Consider the following 11006-nt stretch of genomic DNA (forward strand, 5'->3'; position numbering starts at 1 on the left):
AAATGGAATGAATCGTTTAACCAAGTTAGAAATAACAGCTGAGGAAATCAGACAATCCTCCTTTAAGTTTTTCATTCTTTACACAACACGAACAACTCAAATTCGAGTTTTTGGTATACCCTAGATCTTACTAGATTTAAGTAGTAGAACGTCACATGGTGTCTGAACATATTTCCTGCCGACATTGAAAACCCGTCTACATTTTTTTCATTTAGGTATTCAAATATGGTAAACAAGAAACTCCTTTTAAGAAGGTAATTGTAAAAATAAACAATACCTGGGAAATGTATTACCTGTAGTGTCAATCAGTTTGACGAAGAAAATAGTTCTGGCGGGCTGTGCAGTATGTGCACTCATTTTAAACTCCGATTCTTCCTATAATATACAAAAATATAAAATTGAGTAGCGCAAGGCTCAAGGTTAGTGCAAAAAGAAACGTTAAGTAAGTGCGCTTTACTTTATTTCGTCACCACTATAGCTTTTTGTGACCGAAAACTCCTTTACTGAAATATTGAATTGTTTTTTTGCGAATACAAAATTATTATTTTACATTTTACAGGTATGTATCCAATGTAGCAAATGCAAATTTTATGATATATTTTATTTTTATGGTTATGAAATTATTAAAGAGAACATGTGAATTCCAGTTAATATTTTCTGAATACACTATCTGCATGCGCAGGTAAAATAATTATTGTACATTTTAAAGGTATGTATCTAATGTAGTGAATGCCAATTTAATGATATAATTTATGGTGATGAAATTATTAAAGAGAACATGTGAACTCCTGTGATCACCTCATATTTTGAGTTGATCTTTAATTCAAATTTCACTGGCTTTGTTACGTCTGTTGGTACTATACTATAATATTGTACATTAATACAATGTATTTCTGAACCATATCATTTATGATTAAATCGCCAAGACGAATACTTATGTTTTGTATGACATTGCAGTCGACTATTCATAATTGGCTAGATATTTGTTTATGTGGACATGAGAATGTAGCTAATGATTTTTTACCTACTGTTTCATTGTATATGTAGGTTCTGGTTTTGATATATAAATGTTGGAAGAAATTGCGCACACTAGCTAACAATGTCCTCGCAAAATAGGCTCACTGGCTCATGTATTATATGAAGTTTTCAATTCTCTTGCAGCTTCACTATATCAGAACGATCTGGATTTTATACCAAAATGCATCCACACATTTATCAATCTATACCCATCATTAGCTTTAGTCTAAGAAAATTAAACCGCCCTTACATCATTGCAAGAAAGGGAGGCTTGCAAGGGTCATGTACTTTAAACCCTAGGTCAATACTAACAGAATCTAGCAGAATCCTCGTGCATCCTGATCCTAGCTACTTTCGTCATGTTCACGACACGACACAAGATAAAGCAATGTGCGATCATGCAGCGCCATCCTGGGAAAATATGTAGTCTGGATTCTGTTGACAGGGAGGGCGTTAAATCAAATTTATTGCTTTCCATGTTTTGCTTTTGCATGGCAGACAGACCCTGATTTTAATTCTTACAGCGGGTGTCGGTTGTGCTTACATGCCATCTTAATAATAGACTCCTTGATTTATAATGCTAGATGATAACCAGTTTATTTTGAATTATCAATCAAATAACGAAAACAAATCACAAAAGTGCTAACCCGCTTTTTTCCAATACACTACCCACATTATGTGCATCAAAGTTCCAGAATCTGCAAACAAAAAGAAGCATCCAAGAATAGCCTACCATTATTGTTGTATGTTGGAAAGAAATTGTGCGCACTAGCTAACAGAGTCATGTATTATAGCAAGTTTTCAATTTTCTTGTGGTTTTACCATATCAAAACGTTCTCGATTTTTACCCAAATGTATTCACACATTATCAATCTATACAACTAATTACCCTCAGTTTCCGAAAATCAAAACCATTTGCATGAAACGAGGGCTTGCAAGGGTCATGTCCTTTAAACCCGAGGTTAATAAAAAAAAGAAACAAACAAACTATAAAAAGACTATAGTTTGTAGAATCCATACTGCAGTTACTGTCCATTTTCCTATACACAATACAGTACTCTCACCATTGACGCGTGACAATGTCTAGTTAATTAATTGTCTAGTTAACGTCACTGTGTGAAAAATAACCGGCCAATATTTAAAGTTCTCTCTGAAATTCTAGAAAATATAGTTTCGTAACATGTCCTAAATTTTTAGCTAATTTAGGTGTTTGGAAATATTCGCACGTAGGTGTTTTAGGAAGGATATGTAAACGACAGATAACACCAAAAAATATGAAGAAATTATTTCCAAACCGTGTTAAGTCTGCAACCATTATGTTTCTCATTTTCAAGAATGCTGGTTAACAATATGCAGACTATTGTCTCATTTCGTAAACAAAGGACCACCAGTATTGTTACCCTGCGTTTGCTTTATAATCGTTCACCAAACTGAAACTATAATACCAGCTCATTGCTCATTGCACAGGTAAAACAGAAACATGTCTAGTGTGGATTTAACCAGAGAAGATCTGATTTAACATAGTTGAGCTGTTTTCAATGAGTGTTATCTTGGTTAATAGCTTTTAATGGGGTTTAAGTCCTGCAAAGGTCGTGGTGAATTCTACTGTAGACATGACTACATCATGCCTCTTGCTTCCTGATGCTCACGCCCGGGGGGTCACTCCCATTGTGGCCTGTACACCATCCGCGATAATGAAAACGCGTAAAAAGGGTAGTTTTTCGTGGGTAGGTACGGTACGCGCGTACCGTGTTTAGGGTGTCAAAAACATGAAAAAAGGGTAGCAAAATTGCTATTGCTAATACGCGGAAATAAAATTTAGGGTATGAAATTTGATACAAGGAATACAATCCCTGTTTAGGGTGTGAAAAGGGTATTGTTTTAGCCAAGGGTTAAATCCTTGTTTAGGGTGCTTTTCAAAAGTTGATTATCGTGGATGGTGTACAGGCCACAATGGGAGTGACCCCCCCCTGGTGCTCACGTCACGACACAAGATAAAGCAATGTGCGATAATGTAGCGCCATCCTGGGAAAATATGTAGTCTGGATTTTATTGACAGGGAGGGCGTTAAATCAAATTTATTGCTTTCCATGTCTTGCTTTTGCATGGCAGACAGACCCCGATTTCAGATATTCTTACAGTGGGTGTCGGTTACGCTTACTTACCATCTTTAAAATAATAGACACCTTGATTTATGTGGCCAGACTACAACCAGTTTATTTTGAATTATCAATCAAATAACGAAAACAATTCACAAAAAAGACACGTCTTTTTTCCAAGACCCACGTTATATGCATTACATGATGCAGTCATGTCTACAGTAGAACTCATCTCGACCTTTGCAGGACTTAAACCCCATTAAAAGCTATTAAACCAAGATAACACTCATTGAAACAGCTCAACTGATTAAATCGGATCTTCTCTGGTTGTGCACATGTGTCTGTTTTATATGTGCGTATCGCTATGAGGTGCTATAATACAGCTTCAGTTGGGTAACTGATTATAAAGGAAACGCAAGGAAACAATGGTATGTTCACGAAATGAGACAATGGCCTGCTTTATGTTAACCAGCATTCTTGAAAATGAGCAACATAATGATTGTTGACTTAACACGGTTTGGAAATAATTTCTTCATATTTTGGTGTTATCTGTCGTTTACATATCCTTCCTAAAACACAAAAGTGCGACTATTTCCAAACACCTAAATTAGCTAAAAATTTAGGACATGTTACAAAACTATATTTTCTAGAATTTCATAGAATAGTTTAAATGTAGCTTGTACCGTTTTTTTGTGGCATCCTTCAGAACGGAGCGGTCCGTTACCAATATAGCTCAATATTTTCGGTCAAATCTCCATTCAATTAACACGGGGAGTTGGCTAGCTATGAGCTAGCTATGCTTTGCCCTCACTCATATTCTACGAAAGTGCGACTATTTCTGAACATCTAACCTAGCTGTAATTTTAGGTCATGTTAGAGAAATATATTTACCAGAAGTTTGGAGAATAGTTTAAATATTGGCCGGTTATTTTTCACACAGTGATGTTAACTAGGCAAATGCAATATACTTCTAACATACACTATTTGTAAAGGTCGCGCGTCAATGGTGAGAGCACTGTGTATTGTGTATAGGAAAACGGACAGTAACTGCAGTATGAAAGTTCCAGAATCTGCAAACAAAGAGAAGCATCCAATAGTATACCACTATTCTTGTATGCTGAACAATAAACTTATTGACGAAGGACAAATGCCAATCCAAATACCGGTCTCAGTTACAGACGGACATATTTTACGTAACTAATAATTCTATCATGCCATAAATGGCCGCTAATATGTTGGTTTCTGAGGATTTATGAGTATGATGGTCCAGAGTAAGCATGGTAAGGAAAAACTACGTTAAAACCTTTACAGAAAACATTTAAATGTTTTTGAAAACGTGATACAAAACATTCTAACAGAATGTTAATTTCAGAATGTTATTTAACTTTTGACAATATTTATTTATTTTACAATATAACGTTTTAACGTGTTTATGACCTTAATAACCCGACATTTAATGTTACTACAACATTATTGTGTTTGCTGGGTACAACTTTTAATTTGGAGGTTTGATTTGGTATAAAGCGCCAATGTGTGTGTATATGGGAAGGGGTGCGTGTGTGGTGTTTTGAGGAATGTGGGGTGTGTGGGTGAGGATAACATCAGTAACGAAATTGTGACGCTTTGTTGAAACCGGGAAAACCGGCGAACATGTCGATTCCTCGACATGACATAGTACTAAGAAAATAAAGTATAGACAAAAAAGGCGACGTCAGCATTACCTATCCCGCCTATGAATAGTCGATCTAAATAACAGATCCTCGGCAAAAACATAGATTGCGCCCTCATTTGTTTTCATTACATTTGACAAATAAAATCAAGGCGCAATTTAGTAAAAATCATTCATGACAATAAAACACGGTCCAGCAGCCACCGTATAAACGGGAACGGATTACCAGTATACAGGGTGGATTAAAATAATATTATACAGTTGGCAAAATGGCAAAATGGCAGTAGATTAAAAAGTATGAGGTATTTGGTCAAAATACCTTGGTTGATAGCTGAATGCACATCTTGGCCTCCCACAACTTGAAATTGCTATTTTTGCGAGCCAAGTAAAAATGCAGTTGCCCGAAATCAATTAAGATTAAATTAACTTTAAAATCACATATTTAACCACTTTCTTTAAACTAATAATCTTAGTCTTCCACCATTACTCTGTATGTCGATATCAGCTCTCCATAACATGGCATCTACACCACGTCTTATGAGAGGTCTTTCTGAGGATGTCAACTTGTGCAAATTATGTACCTCTGGAGGACTGCAGGAGGACTTGTGAACACCTTTGATTTCAGATAGCCCACAAGAAGAAATCCAGAGGTGTGAGATCAGGAAATCTTAGGGGCTATTCCACTTGGTGCCCCAAATCAATTACACGATTGCCAAGCAATTCTGACAATTCTATAAGTTCTGTCAATTACTAAAGAAAGTGGTTAAACTGTGATTTACATGTTATTTTAATTGACTTCGCGCATATTTACACGGTCACAAAAGTAGCCACTGACTCCTTATTAACCATAGAACTACTGAGCCATATTTTGTAACACAGACTACGAAGGGGGATGTTTTGTTGCAACCGCCCTAATTTTAAATTACAAACGTCATATACCTTTATATTTGGTGTCAATGTATAGCTATGGGTCTCTTCCATCCAGTGATACCAAACTAAATACAAACTTTCCCCCTGCATAATATCGCTATGACGTCATAATGTGAGGGCGCCCATGTTAATTTGGGAAATTCTGGCTATGTTCAAAAGTATAGGCAAAATTGATTTTCGGATCAAAGTTCTACAAAATGCGATTTTCACCGAATTTTCTCCTAAATTTTAACTAACTAACCAACAAGTAAAAGGTCAGTAGCTCTTGGAATTATTTTACAACAGCGAAATGAAATTAATTGAGTTTACTGTAGAAACCAATGGCGTGCCTCTCCCTCTATGTTCATCTATGATGACTGGTCCTGTGGTAAAGTGGTAAAAATGTTATCACTAAAATGAGCGCAAAGGATGGATCTATGATTAGCTTAGGTCATTTGGGTGTAAACGCACGCGGTTTTTCATGACGAATAAATACTCTTAGGGGGTAGTACTTCGTAGTACTAGGGTTAATAGTTACACGCAAGTAATTTTGCAGTTGTGGGAGGACAAGATGTTGATTCTGCTATCCACTAATGTATTTTGACCAAATACGTTTTCACATTTAAATAAAACGCTCTAAAAAGGATTAGAAAAAACATTACGGAAACGCATTCAAGTTTTCTTGCTCAATGCTGACGTAAAAGACGCGCGGTACATTTAAATTGTATTCTTTGAATCGTTGAGTATAAAATAATGCGGTGTTATTCTCCCCTGGTGTTTGACCTGGGAATTATATTCGTTATAGATTTGACCTTTGTATGTTTTTATGTTCACACTGACCAGTTTCTTTCCGTAATTTGAAAGCAAATCTTTGATATTAATTTGTATTAAATAAAAGTATAGTGTTTGGTTACAGTACAATAATTTGCATGGTTTACAATCCAAAATGCCGGTTTTTATATAATACATGTAGAAACGTGTTTTTATGTACTTACGGTTATTAAATGAAAAAATCCAGTACCAGGTCGATTCCTCCATTTGCATTTCTTCTCCTGGTTTATCTCTTGGTCGTGGTTCGAAACCAGGCGTTGAAGCAAAATTGTTTTTACTCATTGGCAATACACACACCCTGAATAATATTATTACCCTACTTTTTGCGTGCCCGGTCTGCGGTGATCTTGCTAGAGGGCGCTTGCGCTCGCATTTAACAGGAGAAGTTCGCTAAACTTATGCAGGCTTCATTTGCCAACCTTAAGGGTATACGAGGTATTGTTGGTCGAGTCATTATCTGAATCAATATATTATTGAAAAATAACACTTTGGTGTTCATTCTAGAAATCATATACTTTGAAAACTTGCTTAATTTATTGTTGTTAATGAGTTATGTCCGTTTTAGAAAAGTGTTGGTGTTTCAGCCCTCTTTACAACATGACTCAAGAACCACAGGACCTACATATGTATACTAGTATCTGTGATATTTGAATTCTTCTACACGCTTGCTATGAATTGAGCAATGCAATTTTTGCTAAAGCTCATTACCATTCGCAATATGCTGTGAACTACTTTTTTTTGCTGCTTCGACCAACAATACATCGTATACCCTTCATAGCTCTTAATCAACAATTTGCATGGTTTATAATCCAAGATGCCGATTTTCATATAGGCTACTAGAAACGTGTTTTTATGTACTTACGGATATGAAATGAAAAAAATCCAGTACCAGATCGAATGGCATAGCGAATCTTCTATTTGCATTTCATTCTCCTGGTTTATCTCTTGATCGTGATTCGAAACCGGGCGGTTAAACAGTTTAACTGTTTTTACCCATTGGCAATACACGCCCCTGAATAAAATTAAAATCGTCTACCCTTATTACCCTACTTTTTGCGTTTGCGGTCTTTTAGTTAAGGGGTCGAGCAATCTTTTGTCAAATTGCTCAGAAATGGGAGGAATCTGCCATGTTTGCTATGAATTTTTGCCTAGCAATATTGATCATAGGTTCAAAATTGATGGTGCATATCAATGACCAAACTCTCTAGCTTTATATTTGAGCATTATCACTTGTGTATAAGGTCTTAGGAAATTATGTAAATAGGCTTGTATAATTTATTTGATGTTGCATTTCAGCTCATGCTCTTTTTATTTGGAGAGGCGATTTCATTAAGTTCCCGCGCACTGATTTCCTAACATTTGCACATTTTGTGCATGTTGTGTGTTGAAATCTCTAAAGAAAGAAATATAGTATATACTTATTTCCAACTGAGCACAACATATGCCTTAATGAATCTTGTCAATGCAAACAAATCCAACGAATGATATATGTATTATTCACATAAGCCCATTTTCACGTGCAACGAGCCAGACACTCGTCATAAAGCTTTAATTGTTGATAATTCAAATACCTCACAAGTAACATAGTGTAATAATAATTGAAGAACGATGTTATTACAACATAGATGCAATTGTTTCGTAAATCACTTGATCATTAATCTGCCATTTCTGTTGAGGTTGAGTTTTATTGAGGCTATAATGTACACACTGGCATGTCGAAACTCATTTCTATATCTAAGTAGAATGACATCCATCTCTTCTCAATAAATGGAAGCAAAAGGAACTTAATGTCAGGAATGATTTGGTGAATGTCCAAATCAAGTGCTCATAATAACTTTCTGTTATTTCGTGTCGTTATATGTGACACGATCTGTTCTATGGAGGCCAAAGGAGACATTTTTACCAAATTCTGAAAGAGTCGACGGACTAGTTGTGACGGACTTCGCCAAGGTACTTGATTGTATCGACCATATTCCAGAGAGTCCACAAGCATGACATGCTTCGAGTCAGAATTGAGGCATTGACATGGATCGCAAATTGATAGAAATATGTTATGATGTTGCACATAATATCTGTCTATGACGTCATTCTGTCAATCATAATTATGACGTCAGTGTCAAAAAGGATCATCCCGATTGTAGACTGTAAACGGGGTCATTTAAATAATGTAGGTCCCCGAAATCTGAAATTGCTCACATGCAGATTTGTAGTGTCGCTTCCAGTTTTAATATTTTAATTAAGTGAATTACACAAGGTAGAATCCAAATAAGTCAATAAGTCCAAATAAGGGACTGGTTTAGAACCCCATTATTCTCATAGGTTACGATATATTGAAGCTTGTCATTATTTGAAATGACATTACAAAATGTCATTATTACAGAGGATATAACTTCCTCAAGGATCCTTCGCAGCAAATTTCAATCTTCTCCGTTACGTAGCTTTGTTAGGGTTTGTTAATATACTGTGGACATAATTACATGCTGTGACACGAAGGACGAACATACTTTTATGACAAATCTGTCTCTGCCGGCATTTCAAATGTTGAAACTCGCACACCGCAATAATTGTCTTCAAAACCGCCGCCAAATAAAGAATATTATTAAGTAAATCAAGCGTAACCAATCCTTTATTCCATACAAGAATTGCTTCGTAGCATCATAAATAATCGATAGATATCGACTTTTTAGTCGAAGTAAGAACAGCATGCAACAAATATACCTGCATAACATTTTCCAAATAACTTTATGCTGACATTTTACAAGGTTTCAAAATAGGTTGTTTTGTCAAACCTTGGAATATACTGTAACTTCTATTAGAAAAGTTCAATTTCTAAAATCTAAAATTTCTAAAAAAACTAGATATATGTAGATCTTAGAAATTAAACCAATACTACCAATAATAATGCTCTTCATACGCAGAAAAATTCAACTTTCCCGGTATAAATCATTTAGCAAATTCTGAAAGAGTTGTGACAATCGACGGACTACTTGTGACGGACTTCGCCAAGGCATTTGATTGCATCGACCATATTCCAGAGAGTCTACAAGCATGACAAGCTTCGAGTCAGAATTGAGGCACTGACATGGATCGCAAATTGATAGAAATATGGTATGATGTTGCACATAGTGTCTGTCTATGACGTCATTCTGTCAATCATATGACGTCAGCGTCAAAATGGATAATCCCGGTTGTATATCTGATAGCATCATATTACCATCTGCCGCAGACATTAGTCGAGACGTTCCAGCTGAGCGAAAAATAGAGTGTTGAAGTTCTTAAATCATGTAAATAATCATGACTCACATTACAGTTTGATAAAGTGTGCATTACTACATCGGGTATACGGATTGGGTCATTTAAATAACAAAGGTCACCGAAATCCGAAATTGTTCACATGCAGATTTGTAGTGTCGCTTCCAGGTTTAATATTCTAATTAAGTGAATTGCATAAGGTAGATTCCAAATAAGTTCCAGCTGAGCGAAAAATAGAGTGTTGAAGTTCTTAAATCATGTAAATATTCATTACTCACATTACAATTATTGGATTAAGTGTGCATTACTACATCGGGTATTACAGGATTGGGTCATTTAAATAACAAAGGTCCCCGAAATCTGAATTGTTCACATGAAAGATTGGTAGTGTTTTTATATTCTAATTAAGTGAATTGCATAAGGTAGAATACAAATAAGTCAATAAGTCCAAATAAGGGACTGGTTTCCAACCCCATTATGCTTATAGCTTACGATACGGTGGAAGGTTTATAGGTTTTATGTATTTATGCGGAAGCCCTAGACATGTTGCCCACGTCGCGTTAATACGATATGGGCTCAGTGATCAGTGGTGATTGGAAATTTGAAGAGCGTTGCAAAGCAAGTTAAAGCGGATTTACAATGTTAACTTTTAAAGGAAAAGAGTGGCTTAAAATGCAACTGATTCCATAACGTGCCGAATGCACTAATGATTAGCTTTAAGTGATATGACGAGGCTTTGTCGATTTAGTTTACTAATGAACTGGTTGGGGCCCCAATAAGGGGGACATAAAAGCCATTACCTTGGGATCTCACGTATGGAACAAACACCATTCCTTGTGAGTGTGGGCTTTATTTTTCTCAATATTTGAGCACAATATTTTCATCGTAATTCAGAATTTACCAAATTCTAAAAGAGTTGTGACAGTCGAAGGACTTCGCCAAGGCATTTAATTGCATCGACCATATTCTACAAGCATGACAAGCTTCAAGTCAGAATTGAGGCACTGACATGGATCGCAAATTGATAGAAATATGTTATGATGTTGCACATAAGATTTATCTATGACGTCATTCTGTCAATCATATGACGTCAGCGTCAAAATGGATCATCCCAGTTGTAGATTTGATAGCATCATATTACCATCTGCCGAAGACGTTAGTTGAGACGTTCCAGTTACACTCTTAAATCATGTAAATAATCATAACTCATTCCATAACGAACACTAGTT

This window comes from Amphiura filiformis, chromosome 3 (assembly GCF_039555335.1).
Source record: "Amphiura filiformis chromosome 3, Afil_fr2py, whole genome shotgun sequence".
Lineage (NCBI taxonomy): Eukaryota > Metazoa > Echinodermata > Ophiuroidea > Amphilepidida > Amphiuridae > Amphiura > Amphiura filiformis.